At 36.4% G+C, this 24,995-nt stretch overlaps 1 non-coding gene and 1 pseudogene across 1 annotated transcript; one reads left to right on the top strand and one right to left on the bottom strand.

Moving 5' to 3' along the window:
• LOC126032225 (glyceraldehyde-3-phosphate dehydrogenase-like) overlaps positions 1–24,995 on the bottom strand; it is a 139,603-nt pseudogene that overhangs the window by 102,614 nt on the left and 11,994 nt on the right.
• LOC126033002 (U6 spliceosomal RNA) lies at positions 21,832–21,938 on the top strand. The gene has a single exon (XR_007504160.1). It is a non-coding gene; the product is annotated as a U6 spliceosomal RNA (small nuclear RNA).

Raw genomic sequence — 24,995 nt, 5'->3', positions numbered from 1 at the left:
TTATGTTTATTCATTTTTTGCTGTTAAAACATTAAAAACTATATTTTGTATTAGGTTGAGTTTTGTTCTTTGAATAATAGCTTTGTGCCGAGATGAATAAGCTTCTCGTGGGGAAAATATTTTGCATCTATTGAACAAGGAGATTGATTTTTACCTGGATAATTCATCCCTTGCCCTGGGCTGACAACAAAAGGGCCAAGCTCTCCATATGTTAAACAACATTCCACAATGATATAAGCATACAGACAAGTTTTGAGGCTGTTACTACTTGTTCTTGTTTCAGATAGGTACATTTTCACTTCTCAAAACTTTCCTTAAATTTCTTTCCTTTTCTATAATGATTTTACTGGTCAGTGTCAACATAGAAACAAAAACGTCCTGGAATTTTAATAATGTCTATAAGAGACATAAATATATTTCCATCTGCCTACAAGTCTCCTCCTGTAAAAAAGGAAAGAAACCAGTTGATTAAAGCATATGATTTTCTTAGGATTCTTGTTTTATTATATTTTTAATTTAAAGCATTTTGTGAGACTTACCTATTTACCTATTGTTAAGTTTTGACCCACTATTTTTCAGCACTAATCCCACTACTTCTGTCAATCTCCCTCTACAGTGTTGCCAGAATCCATCCAAAAACTCTCTCACATCTCAGGCTGTTATTATAACAGTCACCATTTTATGTTTGGTTGTTAAAGTTCGGATTTTATGATCTCATTGTTGTTGACTCCATGGTTTGGATTTTCAGTACTGTTTTTCTTTACATCACCAATGCACCTGAGTCTCCTTGACCTCTGTCCACCACTATTTCATATCTGTCTTTTTTCTTCTCCACTCTATTCATTCCCTTCTCATCACTACTCTGGGGCCAAAAGTGATCTAGACAACCCCCATTTAAATCATTGTATTTTCACAAGCAATTATTCTAAATACCACATGTAAGTGATATCATGTATTTATCTTTCTTCTAATTTACTTTCTTTACCATGATATCTTCCAGTTCCATCCATATTACAGTGAATTGCATGGTTGCATTATGCCATATGTAGTATTTCACTCTATATATGTACCACACTTAATGATTCACTCATGTGCTGCTAGATATCTAGTTTGATTACAACTTTTAGCTATTGTACAATGCTGAAATTATTGCAATAAACAGTGGTGTGCATATGTCCTTTTCAGTGAATGTTTTTTTATCCAGAAGGTAAATACCACAAGGTGGTATTGCTTGGTCACAGAACAGCTCATTTCTGAGTTTACTGAGAACCTTCCATATAGTTTTTCATAGAATTTGAACTAGACAGCATTCCCATAAGTAATAGATGAGAGTTCCCTTTCACCACATTCCTGCCAATATGTTTGGTAAGTTCTATTCTCATTAGTGTAAGTTGATATTCTTTTATTTTTTTTTGATTCAGATTTTCCTAATGATAAATAATTTAATTGAGGATGAGCATTTTTTCATGTACCTGTTGGCCTTCTATTGATCTCAGAGAGGTGTCTCTACATTTTCTCTCTATTTTTGATGTTTTTTTTAGAGTTTGAGGATTAGTGTTTGTGAATACTTCAAATTTCATAAATATAAACCCTTTATTTGATATGTTGAGTGTAAATAACTTCTTCCACTTAGCTGTCTTTTAGTTTAATTTGTATTTATTTTGTCATACAAAAACTTTAGTTTGATGTAGTTGAAATCAGAATCAGATTTGATTCTGTATACTTGGTATCTTATTGCTGAAACTCCTTTGATCTTGGAGTATTCGGCTTATGTTTTCCTCAGTGTATTTTATAGACTCAGGTCTGATCCCAAGATCTTTGATTCCCTTTGATTTGACTTTTGTGTAAGGTCTTTATATCTGGATCCCGCTTTATTTTCTTACTTTATTTTTTTTATTTCTTACTTTATTTTCTTATTTTGTCCCAAAACTATTTGTTAAAGAGACTGATTTTTATTACATTTAATGTTTTGGTTTCTTTGTTAAAAATTAATTGTCCGTATATTTGGGGGGTTCTCATTGGATATTCTATTCTGACCGATTGATCTGAAAGTCTGTCTTTGCTCCAGTATGATGTTGTTCTGATCACTCTGTTTTTGTAATACAACTTCAAGTTAATAATAACATGTCTCCTAGTTTATTGTTTTTCAGTATGGTTTTGGCTATCAGGGGTATTTTATAATAATAAAATACACAAACTATTATTGATTGTACTAAGTCCTTGAAGAATGTTGTCTGAATTTAGATAAGAATTTCATTGAATCTGTTGAAACTTATGAAAGATGGTCATTTTGATATTATTAATTCTTTTTTAATTATCTTTATTTAAACACCGTGATTACAAATATGATTGTAGTTGTATGATAACAGTCATGTAAAGAACATTCCCCTTCACCAGTGCACGATTCCCACCACCAATTTCCCAGATCTCCCTCCTCCCCAACCCACCCACACCTGTACTCAAGACAGGCTTTCTATTTCCCTCATTCATTCACATTGTTATGATAGTTTTCAGTGTAGTTATTTATCTAACTGCACTCATCACTCTATGTGGTGAGCTTCATGTCATGAGCTGCACCTACATGGGAAGATGGGGGGGAAATAAGGGTTGGGACTGAGGCAGTAAAAGATTAGAAATGAGCTTTGTAAGGGCAGTATCAAGGTCACAATACAAGATGGATATTATGCATATATAAACTATATGCATACAATACTATCAATAGGAGACCAAGGAGAAAAAATTTTCAGTGACTGTCCCAACATAAATGAGTGGTAGAACGACCCGCCCTCCTTCCAAAGCGCATTCTCATTACTGTAGGGAGAGGTAGGGGGAAAACCTGATGACCCCTATAGAGCCCACCTGGAGCCCAGGGAAGGCCTAGAGTCTAGGGGAAAAAGAGAGGGACGGAAGGGGGCCTACCAAGCATCCCAGCAATTCTTTTGTTGTTTTTCTTTTTTGGGGGGAGGGGTCATACCCAGCAGCGTTCGGGGGTTACTCCTGGCTCAGAAATCGCTCCTGGCAGTCTTGGGAGACCATATAGGATGCCAGGATTCGAACAGCTGTCCTACTTGCAAGGCATACATCTTACCTCCATGCTATCTCTCTGGTCCGATATTATTAATTCTTATGATACATGAGCATGCAATGAAATTCTTGTTTTTAAATCTTTATTTAAACACCATGATTACAAGCATGATTGTAGTTGGGTTTCAGTCATAAAAAGAGCACACCCCTTCACCAGTGCAACAATCTCTCCACCAATGCCTTCCTCCCTCCTTCCCATCCCATGTTGTATTTGAGACAGGAATTCTACTTCTCTCATTAAGATTGGCATGATAGTTGTTAAGAGTAGTTATTTCCCTAACTGCACCACTACTCTTTTTGGTGATCTTCATATTGTGAACTGGTCCTTCTGGCCATCATTTTTATTTTCTCAGGGGATTACTGTAATAATGTCCTTAATTTTTCTTAAAACATATAGATCTATGAGTCTATTCTATGTCTCTCTCCCTCTGACTTGTTTTACTAAGTATAACAGATTCCATGTACATCCACATATAGGAAAATTTCATGACTTCATTTCTCCTGATTGCTGCATAATATTCCATCGTGTATATATACCACAATTTCTTTAGCCATTTATCAGTTGAAGGGCATCTTGGTTGTTTCCAGATTCTGTCTATTGTAAATAGTGCTGCAATTAATATAGGTGTGAGGAAGGGATTTTTGAATTGCAGTTTTGTATTCCTAGAGCATATCCCCACCCTTTCATATTTGTGTTTCTTCTCTTCCACTCAGTTTCTTTCCTTCTACTTACTATACTTTGGGCCAAAGGTGTTTCAGACAACTCCCATTGGAACCATTGCATTTCTTCCTGCAGTTATTCTAAATATCACATATAGTCCTATTATAATGAATTTATCCTTATTCTGGCCTACTTAATTTAACATAATAGCTTACAGCGCCACTCATATTGTTGCAAATTGCACGATTACATCATTTCTTATGTCTTAGTATTCCATTGTATGTATGTACCACACCATTATGATCCACTCGTCTGTTGTTGGACATCTAGGTTGATTCCAATTCCTAGCTATTGTCCTGAGTGCTGCAATGAATAGCAGTGTGCATACATCTTTTGGGATGTGTTTTTCTGTCTAAATATTTTTTAGACAGAAATGTCCTGTCCAGAATGTTTTTCTGTCCTGGGGGATAGATTCTTAAAAGAGGAATTGCTCAATTTTGAGTTTACTGAGAACTCTCCAGATTGTGATATAACAAATTTTTAAAATAGAGGCTGAAAGGTAAAAGAAGACAGAATCACCATGTGTAGGTCTCTACTGAATCAAAGATTCTGTAAAAATAAAGGAGGTCATAGATTGAGAGTTCAAGCTCTACCATTACACCAAACACCTTCAAACTTTTCTAGGTTTGTTGGTAGTCCTACTGGCATATTAAGTGTTCCAAATGAACACTTCTGACAACTCATAAACTGTCTTGCACAAAATCTTGCTTATTTCTTAATTGAGTTTCAAGTTATTATAAAATTAACCAGATGGTGTGGTTGTGGGGAGAAAGACACTGTCATTCACTGCTGGTGGGAATTCATCCATCTAGTCTAGTCTTTCTGAGGAAAAATATGGATATTTCTAAAAAAAAAAAAAAGGGGGGGGAGACATTGAGCTCCCATATGATCCAGCAATACCACTACTAGGTGTATACCTTTAGGACCACAAAAATACAATACAATAATGCCCTCTGCACTCCTAGTTTTATAGCAGCTCTATTTACAGTAGCCAAAATCTGGAAATAACCCAGACAACAGATGAGTGGCTAATGACACTGGTATATCTACACAATGGAATACTGTGCAGCTGTTAGGAAAAATAATGTCACAAAATTTGCTTATAAATGGATGGATATGGAAAAATATATATAATATATAGTATGTATATATATATATTGTTTTTTTGGGTCACACCCAGTATCACTCAGGGGTTTATTCTGGCTATACACTTAGAAATAGCTCCTGGCAGGCTTGGCGGACTATATAGAATGCCGGGATTCAAACCACCATCCTTCTGTATGCGAAGCAAACACCCTACCTCCATGCTATCCCTCTGGCCCCCAAGGAAAATATTATATTGAGTGAAATAAGTCAGAAGGAGTGTAATAAGCACTGAATAGTCTCATTCCTCTGTGGGATTTAATAAAAATAAAAGACAGTATAATAATAATAATATTCTAGAGATGAGGGCCTGAAGGATCAGCCATGATGTGAAGCTTACCACAAAATGGTAAGTGCAGTTATTTCAGTTAGAGAAACAACTAATAACTACAAACTAACAACTAATAACTGAAATAACTGCCCTAACAACTACCATGACAATGATAGAGAAAGAGAAATACAATGCCTGTTTTGAAGACAGGCAGGGGACTGGGGAGAAGAGAAAGAAGGGACTTTGGTTGAGGGGAAGTTGCATTGACAAAGAGAGTGTGTGCATTTTATGGGGCAAACCCAATTCCAGACATGTTTTTAACCAGACTGCTTAAATAAAAAAATTATTTTCATTATAAAATAAAGTGCACCAAAACTTAACTTTAGAAAAGTTAAGACCCATGAAGAAGAGGAGTGATGTTTTGTATATATTAAGGAAGCTCTATTTAAATATTTCTTAATGGTAAAATGATAAACCATAACTTTTTCATACTAAGTAACAAAAGTATACGTATTCTCAAATTAGTATTTCAAATATTATCTGTAACACTGACATCTGTTGGCTTTTATTACAGTACTGTAGCGTCATTTGTATAAATTTATGCTATAAAAATCTTTTTTTTTCTGAACAGGAAAATAAATAGCCAGATGAAAACTTGGTGGCCAAATGTCAAATATTTTTGCAAGTTCACAAGTTTGAAACTTTCAGATAAAAATTAGAGTTAAATATTGTAGTCATATTATCATGAACTTCCTGACTTTAAATGTATGTGTTCTTAATTTTTATTCACTTCTCTTGTGTTGATAGTTTATATGCTCAGATTGGTATACACTTTTATAGCTGTGTTATTATTTATTTATTATATTATTATTTGAGGGTACCATATCTATGTTCAGGGTATACTACTGTCCTATGATTGTGCTCAGGGACCATTTATGGTGCTGAAAAGTGAAGGTAGGTCTACTGCATACAAGGCTAGCACCCCACTCACTTAACTATAGTTCTGGTCACTCAAACCTGTTTTAATTTATCCATTTGTTTAATTTGTGCCACACCCAGCAGTGTCCGTGTGTTACTACTGACTGTACTCAGGAATCCATTTATGATCTAAGAGGATCATATGGGACGCTGGGTATTAAACCCATATTGACTGTGTGCAAGGCAAGCACCTTAGCCAACTCTCCCGACTCCTCAGAGCTGTTTTTTTAACACTAGTCTGTCACTCATAGTTTAAGAAATTCCTGTGATTGGAATACATTTTAATTCTTTGTCAAATGAAAACGGAAAGGTAGATAAGTGAACCTCACTCCATTTACCTCACAGGATGTTAAATGCTAGTGATGACCTTGAGTTTTCTAAGTACACCCACCATTTTTCCCCCACAAATCTTCAGGTTCAGCAACAAAATTCTGAAAACCATTTCAAAAGACAAAACCCAGGAGTATAAAGTTTAGCATTGAATATTTTCTTTTAAAACAATTGTTTAAAATATACTTAGAGTTAGATTTTTTAATATATTGACCTTGAAGTGTTTCCACAATATGCACATGATTAGAAAGTAGGTAGGAACTTCTCTTCTGCAATTTCCACTTATACTTATTTATACTTATTCCACTTATACTTATTTGACTATAACTCTTTGCCAATTTGACTGTTGAACTTCTTCAACAATATCCTAGTGCAAAGGAAATTTTAGCCTTTATATTATTATATGTAAATATAAATATATCAGGTATATTTATATACAAATATAAATTTAGCCTTTATATTTTCTGCAGGTTGGACACTTAGATTATTTATATGTTGAGTCTAAAAAAAAGAAATGTGATTCAGGTAGCAATTTTTTTACTTGTGAATGCAAGTTTTAGGAAACCTATGCACCAGGCAAAACTGATGATATTTCCAATTGCAGTGTTCTGCCTGGGGTACAACTGAGTAATCAGATCCATTTATTTACTTCAGTCATCTATGACTCCTGATTTCTGTCAGCATGCAATTTACAATATATAATAGTGCTTATCAAGAAAAATACTTCATTAATGAGGCAAAGAAACTATCTCCAAGCACGGTTTTTTTTTTAAATACTAAACTGAATTAATAAACCTACTGTTTCCACAACACTAAATTGTAAATATATTTAAGTAAAAAGCCTTAGATATAGATGTTATTTTGTAAACAGGCCATGCATGTAGTTAACAATTAAAATAAAATTTATACTAATGTTTAAGTTTTATTGCCTCATTGTCTATTTGGGTAAATAAGAATTCTTTTTCCAGGTGTATCTAATCTATGACATAATGACTCATTTATCAGTCTGTCACTTATGATTCTGCATCAGTTACCATAAAAGCATATGAGTGAATCCTTTATGAACCTTTCAAATATGGTAAACCAGTTAAACACTGAAAACTTCCAAAGTTAGTATATACATTATGTATCTATTACCCTTCAACTGTAATAATTATTATTCTGCTGAATATCTAGACATCCACTGGATGTCTGGTTCAAACTTAGTATGTGCAAAATAATTCTTAAACTTGTTACCAAGGGATCTTTCACAAGACTTGCCATGGCAAGTGTGGCTCATTCTCAAAAAGACTTGCTTTATTCTTGACTCATCCTATTGTGTACTCATATCCCAACTACCTATAAATCTACTCATTCTCATTATTACCATTGAAATACTAATTAGTTCACTTATTACCACTCTAACATTTCTGTTCAAGTCACTTTCATTATTTTGCAGTCTAATTTATATATTGGAGATTTGGGGTTGCACATCTAAATGTGCATAGGGCTTACTCATGACTCTGTGCTCAACGATCACTCCTGGCAGTCTAAGGGGGTGCATAGAGGGTTCTGTGGGTTGAGTATGGGTAAGCTGCATGCAAAGCAAGCACCTTATCCACTGTATTATCTTCCTAGAACCTGGAGACTTTATTAGATACTTTAATATTTCAAAATATATGTATGATATGTGTATCCACATGGTAATATTATAGCTTCTAGCATCTTATTACTAGCATCGTATCCTTTCCCTTGAAACTTTCAGTGTCTGGACTGAGATGGTAGTCCAAAGGGCCAGAGCACATACTCAGTATTCAGAATCCCCTGAGTTTAATCTCTAGTACCCCTTGGAATGCTCCAAAGGACAGTATGGTTATCTCAGAGATATAGCACTTACCACTGTCTACAATCTACATAAAAACTATATACCACTGTCATACAAATTACAACCTACATACCCTTTTTAAATTTTTCAGACAGATTTGTATTTATTAAAAATTTACACACTAGATTTACAAACAGCTCTTTCAAGTGGAAATTATCCCACTTTGCAGGGATGATTAATTCCAAAGTAATGCAATCAACTGTGCAGAAAAACCAAGCCTAACAGTATATATTGATGTGATCTAAGCATTAGGTTAAATAGGTAGCATTTTCAGCTTTAATGTGCTACCTGCAGAAGGCAAATATATATATATATATATGTTATACATATATATATACATATATATGTTATATATGTATATAATTGTATATATATTACCAGGACAATGTCACTAAACTTGCTTGATTAAAAAATACCTTTTGAGGTACTACAGTTTAGAATGTGTTAATGTCGGGGACAGAGTGGTGGCGCTAGAGGTAAAGCATCTGCCTTGCAATTGCTAGCCTAAGATGGACCGCAATTCTATCTCCAGGTGTCCCATATGGTTCCCCCAAAGCCAGGAGCGATTTCTGAGCACATAGCCAGAAGTAACCCCTGAGTGTCAATGGGTGTGGACCAAAAACCAAAACCAAAAGGAAAAAAAAAAAGAATGTGTTAATATTAATGTACTAAGCATATGATTTAACTTCACCACATTCACCACTCACTGACATTTCTCCACCACTGCCTTTACATCCTTTCTGGTTCTGCATTCCCTCATTTCTGATTAGCAGACTAATATCTATAGACATTTGTTACTCTAATTTTTTAAAACACGTATTATGTCATTCCAACAACTAGAACAATTCTTGTATTTTTTCCACATGAAAAAGTGCTCCACATCACTAATCATTAGGGAGATGCAAATCAAAACAACTATGAGGTACCATCTCATACCACAGAGATTGGCGCAAAGAATCACAAAGAATGAGAACAAGCAGTGCTGGCGGGGATGTGGAGAGAAAGGAACTCTTATTCACTGCTGGTGGGAAGGCCGTCTTGTTCAACCTTTATGGAAAACGATATGGAAGTTGTTACACCCCACTCAGGAATGGCACACATCAGAAGTGTTGCACTCCTGAAAAAGAATTATTTGCCAAAAAGGCCCGCTTAGAGCAGTCAAATCAGTTGACCCTTCGCGTGGATTGTTTGGCTATAATTCTAAACGTGGCTGTAACTATCTCTCTCTTTATTCTTGACCATTATTAGAAATCAGGCCTCAATATTTCTTTCTAACAAAGAAGCACAGTATCAAATCCCACTGAAAGTCTCCCACTGACCAGCTTTCTGTGATCTCTGCTACCTTGGCGCCAAGATCATGTTTTTTCCAAAAACTTAGCTCATGAGTAAAGCAATTTTCAGTTTTCCCCAAAACTCTAAAACATTTCTCTCTCTTTCCACTTCCCTGAAAATTACCTGGTTTCTCCTGCTAACCCAAAATAAAGCTAACCCACAACAGAAACTGCTTTTCACCTTCAGTATCAGTTCTTTAATATGCAGATTTTAGCCATGACCTTTCATTCTGTTTCCCTGACCAATTCCCACTTTCTTTGATCTCCAAAATTACACCTCGCATTCCAGAACTTACCCCTTAAAAGTTACCCAGCTCAAAAAATAAATTTGTCTTTGTCTTTCTAGATGCAAGTCCCCATGCATTGTGTGTGGTAATTCATTTCTACAATATTGTTCCGTCTTTCCGCCATTTCGTGTTTCCACTCTCTCCTGGTGAAGGTTTCCCAGACTCCACGAAGAACCTGCTTAGAGTCACTGGCGTCTGCAGCAGGAAGTTCCTCAAAAAACTGGAAATTGAGCTCCCATATGATCCAACAATACCACTCCTACATATATATCCTAAGAACACAAAAATACAATTTAAAAATACCTTCCTCACACCTATAATTCACTGCAGTGCTATTTACAATAGCAAGACTCTGGAAACAACCAAGATGACCTTTAGCAGGTGACTGGCTAAAGAAACTGTGGTACATTTATACAATGGAATATTTTGCAGCCATCAGGAGAGATGAAGTCATAAAATTTTCCTATATGTGGATGTACATGGAATCTATTATGCTGAGTAAAATAAGCCAGAGGGAGACACACAGAATAGTCTTACTCATCTATGGGTTTTAACAAAAATTAAAGACATTTTTGCAATAATTCTCAGAGACAAAAGAGATGAAGGCTAGAAAGTCCAGCTCACAACATGAAGGTAACCACAAAGAGTGGTGAGTGCTATTAGAGAAATAACTACACTGACAATTATCATAACAATGTGAATGAATGAGGGAAGTAGAAAGCCTGTCTCAGAGTTTCCTTTCTAATTTCCCCAATGTCTGCTGTGCGTATGAAAAAGAAAAGTCACATGTGCCCCTCTCCCTTTTTTTAATTGTACTTATATTATAGATAGCGGCTCCCATCTTTTCCGTAGAACTTCAGTCATTTTGATCTGTCTCATATTTCTATGTCTTCCTACAAATTGAGGGGAAAAAAAAGTGGATTAGGCCCAGTGGCCAAGCAGTCTCAGGAGCATTGAGTAAAAAAAAAAAAAAAAAAAAAAAGGTCAGATCTAAATACCATCCCAAAGTCAACAACAATAGAATCAAAAGCCCCAAACTAAAACAAGCTAAACACAAAATGAACCTGTTACCCTGGTAGTCGTGGGAGCTAGGGGTGGAGGCATGGGATGTACGTGGGGAAGTAGGGTGGAGGGAGGTCAACACAGGTGTTGGGAATGGTCCTAATTCACTGTTATGGGCCCGAAGAGATAGCACAGCGGTGTTTGCCTTGCAAGCAGCCGATCCAGGACCTAAGGTGGTTGGTTCGAATCCTGGTGTCCCATAGGGTCCCCCGTGCCTGCCAGGAGCTATTTCTGAGCAGACAGCCAGGAGTAACCCCTGAGCGCCGCCGGGTGTGGCCCAAAAACCTAATTCACTGTTACTAAATGCCTGAAATACAACTGTGAAAGATTTGTAATTCACAATGCTCTAAATAAAAATATTGAAAAAATAAATATTTACAGTGCTTATTATAATTTATAATCAGAGAAGGTAAGTAAAAAAAGCAATGAAATATTATTTTACATCCATGATAATGCATATATAAAAAGTATATAATCAGTGTTGGTGGGGATGTGGTGAGGAAGGAACACTTGTCACAACTGATGGAAATATTCTCTACTCCAACCTCTATGAAAAGTATCTAGTGTGGAGATTCCTTAAAAAAAAAAACCAAGACTCAAAAAAAATTAAAACAAACAAAGAAAACAAAAAAACAAAACTCAAACATCCATGCAATTCATCAATTATACTTCTTGTTATCTAACCCTGAAAGTCAAAAACATCCATTTGAAAAGATATGTGCAAACCTATGTTCCTTTTAACATTAATACAAAATTGAAGATGGGAAAAAACTAAATGTGCAATTATAGATAAATGAATAGAGTTGTACTATACAAAAATAAAATATCATGCAAAATGAAATTATGCAGCTCACTGCAACTTGGATGAAACTAGAAGGCATATGTTAAATTAAAATAAGTCAGAGGAAGAACATATACCAGATGATCTCACTTATCTGTCATTATAGAGAGATAAAAAGGTAGGAGACAATATCAAGCAGTGAAAAACTGACCTTGGATATAAAATTTATTAACAGTATGAAGAGAGATGGGGTCTTTAAAAATCAGGAGACAATATAATGACAATGGTAGGGGTAGGTAATGTACATTAATAACATAAACAAACACTATTGTAACTGTATTACCTAAACTAAAATACAAATTAAAAAATTTTGTGTTGGGGATCAGAGAGATAGCACAGCGTAGAGCATTTGCCTTGCACACAGTCAATCCAGGACAGACACACTGATTGGAATCCTAGAATCCCATGTGGTCTCCCAAGCCTGCCAAGAGTAATTTCTGAGTGTAGAGCTAGGTGTGACCCCAAAACCAAACCAAACCAACAAACAAAAATGTTGTGGTAATTTTTGAGTGGGAATAGGGCCACACACAGCAGTGCTCAGGTTTCACTCCTGCAGTACTTAAAGAAACTTAAGTAGTGCAAGGATCAAAGCAGCATCAACTGCATGTGAGCAATTGCTTTATCCTCCATATTATCTAACCTCATTGTGGTTTGGGGGGGGTTTGGGGAGGAATGGTGGAGGGTGGTTAAAGAAAGTGACAAAAAAGAAAGTGACACTTCAACATATCTGAATAAATTTAGAATTGAGTAGAATGATATTCTATATATAAAACTCAAAACATAGATATATGCTTTTCATGTCATCTGTAAAAAAAAAACCTGTGTATTGTTGTCATACAGTTATGTTGTACATTGAAATGGACCATAATTATTTTCTAACCATCCTATTAAGAAGTGACGACTTCGGGGTCTGGAGAGATAATAGAGCAGGTAAGGGCACTTGCCTATCCTGTTGCTAACCTGGTTCAGTTTCAATCCCTGGCATCCATATGAACCCCCAAATTCCATCAGGAGTAATTACTGAGTGCAGAGTATACTAACACTTGGGCACTACTGGAAGTGATTTTGCCCTACCCCATCAAAGAAGCAAAAATCAAACAAAAAAAAAAACAAACCAAAAATGTGACTTTTCCCCTCCCCTATATTTTTGAACTTGCCTTTAAAACAAGTATCTGGCGAATACAATTCTAAAGCAGTTTTATTTTGGTTATTAGAATATATATGTTTGGAACTGGGGCTGGCATGTGAAAAATTAATTCTTTTAATTAATTTATTATTTCTGTGAAAGAATAAACTAGGCTCAAGAAGCTGAAAGTACAAGGGTAATCCTGGTGACAGCTGGCCCTAAAGGCCTGTAAATGGAAGCAAAGCATCTTAGATGTGGATACATTGACCTTGATACTGAACCCCTTGATATACTTCAACAAGAGTCAGCTAAACTGTTCAGAATTTCTGTTCCACAAAGTCAGCAAAAAAATAAAAAGTTCTTTTTAAGACACTAAATTTGTAACTGATGTGTTATTTAGTAAAAATAATCAAGTAAACAAGAATATAGCCAAGTGAGTATAACTTTTTATTGAGGGTTAAAATAATACTAATCGTTAGTTCTGGGGACCAGATAGATAGCCCAGCAGGTGGAACTTTCACTTTACATGTGGCCAATGAATGTTTGATCCCCAGCATCCCACATGGTCCCCTGAACCTGCCAGAAATTGTTCCTGAGTGCAGAGCCAGGAGTAACCCCTGAGCACCTCTGGGTGTGGATCAAACACCAAAATAAATAAATAAATAAATAAAAATTAAGACACTTCAGTTCTTTAAATATTAAAGAAATATGTACCAGTGATTAAATATTTGTTATTGCTACATTTTATCTATGCCCAAAGTCTAAGAAGTGATGTTATTTATTTATAATAAAATAATACTTATTATTGTACAATCTAGCATTACTATTTCTTGGCACATATTAGAAAAAAACAAAAACACTAATTCTAAGGGATTGTATGCACTACATTGCACTTTGTACTTTGCACACAGTACAATTTCCAAGATATGAAAACAACCCAAATGCCCAACGATTCATGAGTGGATCAAGAAGTTGTGGCACATATTCGCAATGGAATACTATGCAACTCTAAGAAAAGACAAAATTATGCAATTTGTAACAACATGAATAATAGAGGATATCATGATAGGTCCAAAGACAACAACATGATGGGATAATTGATTAACACAATTGATTTGGGGTAGGTGGTTTCAGAGGGCAAGTGTTAAGGTTATTGGGAAAATAAGGGGTACAATGATGGTGGGTGTGGTTGTTAAAATAATATGCATACAAAACCATTATTTTCTAATCACAAACCACAGAACCTCTTGAGCATGGAGCAACCTCTTGATGGAGCAATCTCTTGAAGATGTACTCTCTTGAAGATTTGCCTTGCATATGGCTGACCTGAGTTTGAACCCTAGTATGGGTTATATGAGCCTTCCAGGAATAATTACTAAATGAACAATGCTGTGTGTGATTTTATTAAATACTTTAATTAATTAGAGAAAACTAAATGAGGTAACACAAAAACATGCTTAGAGAAAATTTTGAAACATATATTTAATAAGTGATGGTTTATAACCAACCAAACAGGAAAAAAAGGCATGTATACATCAAGAAGTTGTGGGATATATATACAATAGTATACTATACAGTTCAAAAAAAGAACAAAATTATGAAAATTGCAACAACATGAATGGGACTAGAAGATTTCGTGCTAAATGAAGTTGGTCCAAAGGAAACACAGATGCAGAATGAGCTTTCTATTTTTTCTTACAGTTGCATATACATTGTGTGTAGGTGTATAAGTGTCACAATTTTTTAATCCATTCATAATTTATTGTTTTGTTGTTCATAATAAGTTATAAACAATATTATATAATTTAAATAATTATATTATAAATAAAACAAACCCAAAACACAGAATCTCGATAAATCTTTGTAAATAATTATTTTAAAAACTGAACAAAATGTCTTTGATCCTAATACTCTTGTTTATATATTTATTTGTTTATTTATTTATTTTTGGTTTTTTGGTCACACCGGGCAGTGCTCAGCGGTTACTCCTGGCTCTGTGTTCAGAATCACTCCTGGCAAGCAAGGGGATGCCTGGATTCGAAACACCATCCTTCTGCATGCAAGGCAAATACCCTACCTCGATGCTATTTCTCTGGCTCCAAGATCCTAATTCTCTTACAAAATTGTGAACACATGGGTATTCACACAAAAACCTATGAGGGGTTTAGAGCTTCTTCGGAATCATGCTATAGATACAGAGTAATTTTGAATGAGAATCAACCTTCTGTTGGATCCTTGGGGAAAAAAACCAACAACAAACAAATAAAAATCTAAGGTAGGGGTCTCAAACTCAATTTACCTGGGGGCCACAGGAGGCAAAGTCGGGGTGAGGCAGGGCTCATAAGAAATTTCACAAAAGAGGTCCTCAAACGTCATTATTAACAGTTTTAATTATTTCTTCTGAACATGAATAGAAGAACATTCAGTGAAGATCATGAACAGTTCTTCTGAACATGGCATCTTTTGCCTATTCCTTGCTGCCAGAGACTTGACAGCACTTCTCACAAATCTGAACAACATTTGGCTTTAGAGAGGAAGCAGTTGAGACCCTCAGTATGGCATGAAAATGATCACATTAAGTATAGACCTGTACTTTGACTTATTGAAGTTCAATGTGGAAAATAACTTTTCACACAAATATGTGCTCCCAAAAAGGCATATGGTGCGCTTGAACATTCGGGAAAGATCAGGGAAGCTGGGGGGCAATTCTCTCAAAAATTGCTCATGCATGTCTGCTTTTCCACTAATCTCCCTGAACTTGGCTTTGAGATCAGAGTTGCATTGCAGGTCAATGAGCTCCATTTGAAGCACAGGAGGGGCATCTTGCACATCCAAAGAAAAGGGGTCCACAAAAATTTGGAAAGTGGCTCTGTGCTTTTTGAAGTCTGCAAATCTGTAATCAAATTCCTTCTCTAGCTTAAAAATAGCATCAACATATTTCTCACCACTGAATGGTATGCCTGCATCCACAAGTTCCTTGCATGCTGGAAAATGGCAAAGGTTTGTCTGAGAGAGCTGAGATTTGCATAACACAAGTTTTGTGGAGAATGCTTTCACGTTGTCATAGGCAGCACTGATAAGCTGCCCTGGGCCTTGTAACATCTTGTTTAGTATATTCAGCTTATATGTGATGTCAACAAGAAAAGCTAAGTCCATGAGCCACTTGTGATCACTCAATTCAGAAACAGCATTTCCATCCTTCTCCATGAAGGCTTTCACTTCTTCTCTCAACTCAAAAAATCTTTTCAGGACATTTCCCCTGCTGAGCCAACGCACCTCGGTGAAATAGAGCACATCTCCATATTCTGACTCCATTTCCTCCTGTGCTTTAAGCCCCTGGATCAGATTTGGTTGATGCATTTCACGACAACAGACATCACATTGTCACACAGCAGGCATTTACTGCAAAGGGCCTGCTGATGGATAATGCAGTGAAGAGCAATGGCCTTCTCCACACCCTTCTTTTCAAGTTTTTTTTTGGACAAGTGCTACCAGTTCATTTTTCCTCCCTGTCATCAATGGCGCTTCATCTGTTATTATTGCAACAAACCCCTTCCATGGCAAACCTGCATTCTCAATGGCATCACACAGATGCCAAATATCTCATTAGAGGTGGTCTGGCCATGCATTGGAATAATTGTGAGCAGATCCTCTGTCAATTCAAAATTGCAATCAACACCACAGACATAAATTGTGAGCTGCGCAGTGTCTGTTATATCTGTGCCTTTGTCAAGAGCAACTGAGTATGCATCAAAACATTTGGCTTTCTCACACAGTTGATGATAAATGTCACTTGACATATCAGAAATGCACTCTGCCACAGTGTTGGCAGAAAGGCTGATTTTGCTAAACTGACCTTTCTTTTCTGGACAGATAATACTTGCAGCCTGTAACATGCATTTTTTAACAAACTCTCCTTCTGTGAATGGTTTCCCTGCCTTAGCAATCATCTCACTAACCATGTAACTAGCTTCAACTGATGCAACATTCTCTTTGGTTGCTTTCTTGAAGAATTCTTGTTGCCTCATTAGACATGCTTTAAGACTGGCAACCCGCTTGGCTTTCTCATTTCCTTGATATTTTGCACATTTCTCAGCATGTTCAGTTGAATAATGGCGTTTTAAGTTGTATTCCATGTGCACTGCAACTTTCTCTGAACAAATAAGACATGTGGGGATGTCCCTGTGCTCAACAAAGAAATACTGTGTCTCCCACTTTTCCTGAAATTGCCTGTGCTCATCATCAATCTTTCTCTTCACTGCAGGCTTTGATAAAGTCATGATGAAGGTATGACAAAATCTGATTCTGTAATAAACTTCTCTCCCTTAGGCCTCGGATAATGCAAGGGACAGCGGGCAGGAGCAGCGGAAATGACATCAGCGCTAGGTGCAAAGTATTTGCGATTATTCGCTTACTGAATATTCGCAATAAAAAATTGCATTAGTAAGAAAAATAATCGCAAAAAGTCGCATTAAACATTTGCATACCCTGAACAGAACTACTCAGGGTATGTGAATGTTTAATGCGATTTTTTTTTACTAATGTGATTTTTATTGTGATTATTCGGTAAGCAAATAATCGCAAATACTGTGATATTTGAAGGCTGGACATGGGCCACAAAATGTTGTATGGAGGGACACAAACGGCCCGTGCATGGACCACGAGTTTGAGACCCCTGGTCTAAGGGGACCTGACCAACTCCTGGCTGCTAGCTGCCTGATAAAAGGAATTCTGCATGCACAAGTGAGGCTGATCCCAGAAGCTTTACTCCCAAGAAAGCAGGGGACCTGGTCAATGCTTCTGCTGCTGCTGGCTGACTCAGAGAGAAAAGGAATTAGGCATGTCACAAATGTGGCCTCCATAGTTGGTGGCTACTTATATGGCTACAAAATAAACACTCACCCACATAAACAACCCTGAGACCTTCCTGAGAGTGGGGAAGAGAGTGACTTAGAAAAGGAACAGCTTAATCGGGCCCTGGGGGGAGGCGGGGGAGAAATCCCGCCCTTTGCATCCCAAAACTGCAGAGGCACGGCTGGGCTCAGACCACTCACATGCCAGGATTTCTGGGTGTTTGACTGGTATGTGGGGGGCTCTGGGCAGGACAGCTAGCCACAGGTCCCCTGGGCTGAACTCCTAGTCCAGGGGGCCAAGATCCCCCCAAACCTGGTGGGTCTTCAGGGCCACGCCTGGTTAATCGGGCCCTGGGGGGAGGCGGGGGAGAAATCCCGCCCTTTGCATCCCAAAACTGCAGAGGCACGGCTGGGCTCAGACCACTCACATGCCCCCGCGCGTACTTCATATATTAAGTGTATTCCTACTGTTATGTTACTTTTTACGTATCCAGAATCTTTATTATGTATCGTGCCCTTTCCCACATCCCTACAAAGCTCTTTTTTATTCCTTTACTCTCTATCCCCCCCAAACATCTCTAATCTACATTACTCTTTTTAATCAGTAGTGTACAAGCGTTATCACAGACCAAAGCCGTGCATTGTGTGTAACAACCCCAAACTGTTTCAAGATACATAAAATGGACACGTATTTCTTTAGAATATTTTGGTTTTTTTTCTCTGACAGCTATAATTCTTACTAAATGTTGTCTTATATAGTGACGATTCTAACCGCTTTTCTTCTTCTCTTTTTGAGCTGTTTAACAAGGAATCTTAGAGAAAGAGTCCCCCAGATTAATGCTTATGATTGAACCATAATTGTTCTTATCACCCCCTTATGGGCCAAGAACACCACATGGCATTGCTCCTTTTTTGCATAGGCACATTAAAATGGGAAAATACTATACATATAAATAAGATCCTATCTAATAGAGATTGGTACAGACTAATCTTATAGTGCAAAGGGACCTTACACCCTGAACATTGACATAACGACCTGGCACAGACCTCAGAAGAAAGGGCATTCCCCTGAACCAGGGAAGCCATCCACAAAACATCCAGGCTGGTCTATAGCATCACCTGGAAGCAATCCTCTACCAAGGAAGACTCTACACTGCTCAGACATTGTCCTGCTCAAAAGAGACTTCCATTAACACTGAGAAGACTTAACAACAACAACGATTTGCTTACAGGACAGGGCTCCCTGTATTGCCCTTTGATTGTAAGGTGAAACCAGAGGACGCTCCACATCCTGACTTCAATGTTGGATATACAGATTCCAGGATCTTAAATACAGAAGCTTGATACCAACAACAGAGACTGTGTGAAAAATATAAGTGTGTTGGCACTACAGACAATGTCTTGGATTGGACGATCTAGCTTGCCTGGAGCCTAGAGTCGGTCCTGTGCCAGGAACCTTCAGGGGTCGGGTCTTTTTGTATTTAGGCCAAGGTTATTTCTTTCCATGTCCCTCATATTTTGGTGGGCCTATGCAAACAACAATTGCCACTCTAACACCATTTTTGCTGTGCTCCTTTGACTCTAATCCTTAAAAAGAACCCAGTTAATATTTGAGGTCAACTTAAGCTAATATGCATGAATATGGAAATGTAAAAAAAATGCTATGCCTGTAATGTTTAAGGAGTTATGTAAGTTTTATGGCTTTAGATTGCCTTGTGTGCTGTTAAGAAATATTATAGTGTGTTACAATCTTAATGTTCTTTGGATGAAATTTCAAAGTTGGGATATCAGCAAGGGGACTTCTGAGAATTATGTTATGTATTGTCCTTCCACTGTAACTTTACCTTGTCCTCTTTCTTTGCATCCTTGTTCTCATAATTACAAATAAAAAATTAAAAAAAAAAAAGAAAAGGAACAGCTTTAGACTACAAAAGGAACCATGGCAAAACAGCACAAAAAACACCATACCTAGGATACTGCAGCTCCAATCAGTACTAATTAATACCCTATATAACCACCATTTCAGAATCTAAATTCCAAATAATGTTTAATGAGCTAAAAAAATGAAATGGAAAGTTTTGCTAATTTATATGGTCATCAGGAGGACAGGAAATCAGAAATGAGAAAAATAAAAGCAAATGGCAGAATAGCAAAGCTTGCTAAATGAAATGAAAAATTTATTGGAAGGCCTAACAGCAGAGTAGGAGCTGCTGAACACAATATCAGTGAGCTCAAAGATGAATTGCAAAAGTCATCTGTGCAGAGGATGGAAAAAACTAAAAAAAAAAAAAACCCAGAAAATGGAAAATTATTATCAAAATAAATTAAGAGATGAGAATGGATCTTTTGAGATAAATTCAATAGAAAAGACTATAAGAATTATTGGGGTCCCAGAGAGCCAGGAATAAAATCCTATGTGGAAGCAACAAGAAATCATTGCCGAGAACTTGCCAAGTGAAAGAATGCAAGCACACATATCCTGGACAGCAAAAAGTTTCAGATAAAAGAGACCCAAAGAAAAACATGCCATGGAATATCCTAGTTACAGTGATGCAAATCACATATAGAGATAGAATACTGTAAGTAGCAAGATCGAGATGAGAAATTACATACAAATAATCATCTTAAGATTTACATCAGATTTATCACAAGCAACCCTTCAAGCCCAAGTGCATGATGAAATAAAGTGGGAAAAAGTCAACAAAATGCATGTCTGACCAAGAGTACTTCATTCAGCAAGATTTTTATTCAGGTTTAAAGGAATGATACACAGCTTCACAGCTCAGGAACTTTATAAACTCAAAACCACCTTTTAGAGAACTAAAGGAATACTTTAAGACAAGACAAAAGCCATAAATACAACAAATTTTTATAAAAAGATAGCATAAACTCTATGGAAATAATTTCCCCCTCTGTCACCAGACTAAATGCTCCATTAAGAGACATAGCATGACAAAATGTAACAAAAAAATCCAAACTAGCATGCTGCTGCCTGAAAGAAACTCATTTGTGTAGTCAGAGCAAACACAGACTCAAAGTCAAAGATTGAAAGACAATTCTTCAAGCAAACAACTTTATCGAAAGGCTGGGGTTGCCATACCAATAGAAGATGGCATAGACCTCAAATATATATATGTATATGTAATATATAATTAATAACATATATATATATGATAAAATAAACAATAAACATATATAAGGTAGTGGTAGAACTTAAAAAATATCATCTAACCTCTAAAAATAATTTTAACAAAAACATATGAATAGGAACTTCCTTAAAATAGTACAGAAGCTGGAGTGATATCACAGGGGTAAGACATTTGCCTTGCATGTGGCTGACTCAGGACGGACCTGGGTTCGATTACTCGTATCCCATCTGGTCTCCCAACCCAGTAGCGATTTCTGAGGGCATAGCCAGGAGTATCCCCTGAGATTTTTATTTACACTTCACATTTACACTTATCACAACAACTGAAACACACCAAAAATAAAACCAACCAGTACTGGCAGAGATGTATAGAGAACAAGATTATCATTTACATCTGGTGGGAATGTAGACTAGTCTAGTTTCTTTGGAAAAACAATTGGAACACTACTTAAAAAACTTGGAATTGAGTTTCTATATGACCCACAATACCACTACTGGGAATATACTCTAGGAAGTAAAAAAAATAATACAGTGTCAAAAAGATATCTACATTTCTATCATCTCAGTACTATTTCTAATAAGCAAAATCTAGAAACAGCCCAAGTGTCCGAGAACAGGGGAGTGTATAAAATAAATTATGATACATCTTCACAATAGAGTACTACTCAGCCAAAAATGAAGCCATTAAATTTGCTTATACATAGATGGATACAAGAGTATTATGCTGAGTTAAATGTGTCAGGAGTAGAGGGATAGATATAGAATGAATCTACCTATAAAAAAAATAAGATAGTGCTCGCTTCTGCAGCACATATACTAAAATTGGAACAATACAGAGAAGATTAGTATGGTCCCTGTGCAAGGATGACACACAAATTCGTGAAGCGTTCCATATTGTTTTAGAAATAAAAATCTAAAAAAAAAATATAGGGTAACAATACCAAAAGCCAGTAGAGATGAGGTTCATGACGACTGGAAGCTTGCCACAAAGGGCAGGAGAAGAGTCCACTATAACAAAGATAGTTAGAAATAGTCATTCTGAATAAGAACTGGGTGCTGAAAGGTGTAAAGCGATTCTCCTTTGATAAAAAAATATTGCAAACCAGTCTCTACTAGGAAGAAAAAAATAATGAAGATATATAGAGAGATCAGATAAATGTCTGCCATAGAGGCAGGAAGGTGGAGAGGAGGGTGAATGACAGGAAAAAGGGACATTAGTGGTTGGAAATGTGCACTGGTGAAGTGTCGGATGTTGGACATTGTATAGCTGAAATTCAATCATGAACAACTTTGTAACTCTATCTCATTGTTATTTAATTAAAAATTTATTAAAGAAAAGAATGTTAGTAAGTGATGAGCTTTTACAAACAACTTCCTTCTATGGACAAAATAAATAGGGAAATGAATCTCAAACCTAGAAAAATAGTAGAGTGGCAGACTTGAAAACAGTTGTAAGACAAAAACATGAAAAAAGGAATTATTTTAAAAATTGTTCTAATCACTATGCTGATGAAATATTTTTAAATTGTAGTTGCTTCTCACTCAGAACTGGGAAGTTATTAGCTCTCCGAAAGTGTGCTTTCCATGTACAAACTAAGCATTATTTACTTAACCTCTTTCTCTTTTTTAAAAATTATTTAATTATTTTATTTAAATAGGGCTACAAAATTGTTCATGATTGCGTTTGAGTCATACAATGTACACAATATATACCACGGTTACCAGTTCACATTTCCCACCTCTAATCTCCCCAGTTTAGCTCCCACCCTCTCCCTGCCTGTTTCTAGGGTAGACAGTTTACTCTCTCTCTCAGCCTTTCTTTTCCCTTTTTAGACACTATGGTTTGCACTATTGCTAATAAGGGAGTACCATGTATATCATTTTATCAACTTTCAGCACCCAATTCTTGCCCAAAGTGATTATTTTTTTTCTTTTGGAAGCAGGAGCAAAGGTTGTAAAAACAAAGCAAATTAAGAAAAATTCTCTTCTGGCTTGTGTTCAAATATTATGCATTCAAATGGTTGTCATCTAAGTTTGTCTAAAGAAAAAAAAATCCCAAATTTTGTAATTATTTTTAAAAAGTCTAAAGATCCAACTTTGCACAAGAGGGCAACTATATAGTAACGTAAAAATAATAGCTAGGATCTTCCAATTCCAGAAAGTAACTCATAGTTTTATTTGTCTTTTCTTTCTTACTTAAATCATTTTAGCCTCCTATTCTATTCTTCCCCTCAAACATTCAGAATTGCGGTTGTTATTTGTTTGTTTGTGTTTTAACCCTCATCCGGGAAATACAGCTTTTGTAAGAATTTTGAGATTTTTTTGTTTAAAGTTTGGGATTAGCTAAATGGTTTCGAATTTCAAAGAGCTCTGAATGGAGATGGTGTGTGTCTGAGTGTGTGTTTGCACGTGGGTGTCTGCCTGTGTGGGTAAAGAAGCAGCATGCCAGGCAGCATAAAACATTCACTGCAGAGAGATCCTGACTCTGGTTTGACAAATCAAGATGCCACTTGTACGTATAGGGTATTACTTACCCGGATGGCAGCTGTTCTTGTGATTCTAACATTAAACACATTGGCTAAGTATCTTCTGAAGCCAGCGATAAACAAGTGTCTCAAAGATACATCCATGCCACAGCACATGTCCAGCCTTTTATGTACTACAAAGGGTACCCCACATAAGCGTTCTTCTTTAAGTTTCCTGCAGCCCCCCCTGACTGTCCGTGTCACCCAGTGCCATATGGGAAGTGGAAGCTCAGCTGATCCACCACTTTGTGGTGGAAACCCCCAGAGCCCGGCTCCAGGCTGCAGGTTACCAAAGCCCGTCATGAAAAATTCAGAGCTGATATTAAACAGTCACTGAAAGTAAAGTGTATGTCACGTTAGCCACCTTGCCTTTCAGTTAATACTAAAGCTACTGTCTCCGAAAGGAGAAACCAGACTGGCTGTGTTTGGGCTCAAAACTTTTGGGTTGTGCTATGTACGTGCGTTTAAAAGTTAGAAGAAAAAAAAGTAGAAAATAGAAAGAAAGAGAGAGAAAACAAAACAAAACAAAACAAAACAAAAAACCAGACAGATGCTCTTCTAAGATTCCTAAGCAAGAAGTAAAACAATGGGTTGGAAGGAGAGACTTTCTAGTATTTGGAAACAATTTCTAAAGTTCAAGGTTTTTTTTTTTTTTGGTTTTGATTTTTGTTGTTGTTTTTATAGTCATGGAACAGAAACTCTGGGATAGTTAGATATATACATGTCACCTTTATATTCTCCTGGTAATAAATTTATTTTATAAAAGTTTTTATAATAAATCAAAAGATAATCCTAGAGATTTTGAGATGTTAAAACACTCACTACTAATCATAATTTTTTTCAATATAGGTTCCAAATTTTGTTCTAGGCCTTTTTTTGTATTACCTCATTTACTTCTCACTAGTTAATAAATATTTAGTAAAATCATTTTCTCTATTAGGAAGCTGAGGAACTCTTAAGGTTAAATGACTTACACGTCTCAGGTTTAAAGGGCAGGCTTAAACTTAGGAAGTATCTTTTCAGAATTTGTGCTCTGTTATTGTATCTTTGATACATTTTAAAGCAGTGGTCCTCGAACTATGGTCCGCAGGCCACTTATTGTATTTGTATTTGTTTTGTTTCTTCATTGCAAAATAAGATATATGCAGTGTGCATAAGAATTCGTTCATAAGTTTTGTTTTTACTATAGTCAGACCCTCCAGTGGTCTGAGGGACAGTGAACTAGCCCCCTGTTTAAAAAGTTTGAGGACCCCTGTTTTAAAGAATGCAGAGAAATTCAAAGGCAATTATAATTTCCAAACCTTCCCAAATCAATCAACTTTATGTTCATTTATCATAAGTTAAATTCAATGCCATTTTACTGTGAAGTTGAAATTCACCTTGACAATCTCAGTCTTGCTTCCCTTGACTCTTAGCAGATTAGATTATTTT

The sequence above is a fragment of the Suncus etruscus genome, chromosome 16 (assembly GCF_024139225.1).
Source record: "Suncus etruscus isolate mSunEtr1 chromosome 16, mSunEtr1.pri.cur, whole genome shotgun sequence".
NCBI lineage: Eukaryota > Metazoa > Chordata > Mammalia > Eulipotyphla > Soricidae > Suncus > Suncus etruscus.
This window is presented reverse-complemented; position numbering and strand designations above follow the sequence as displayed.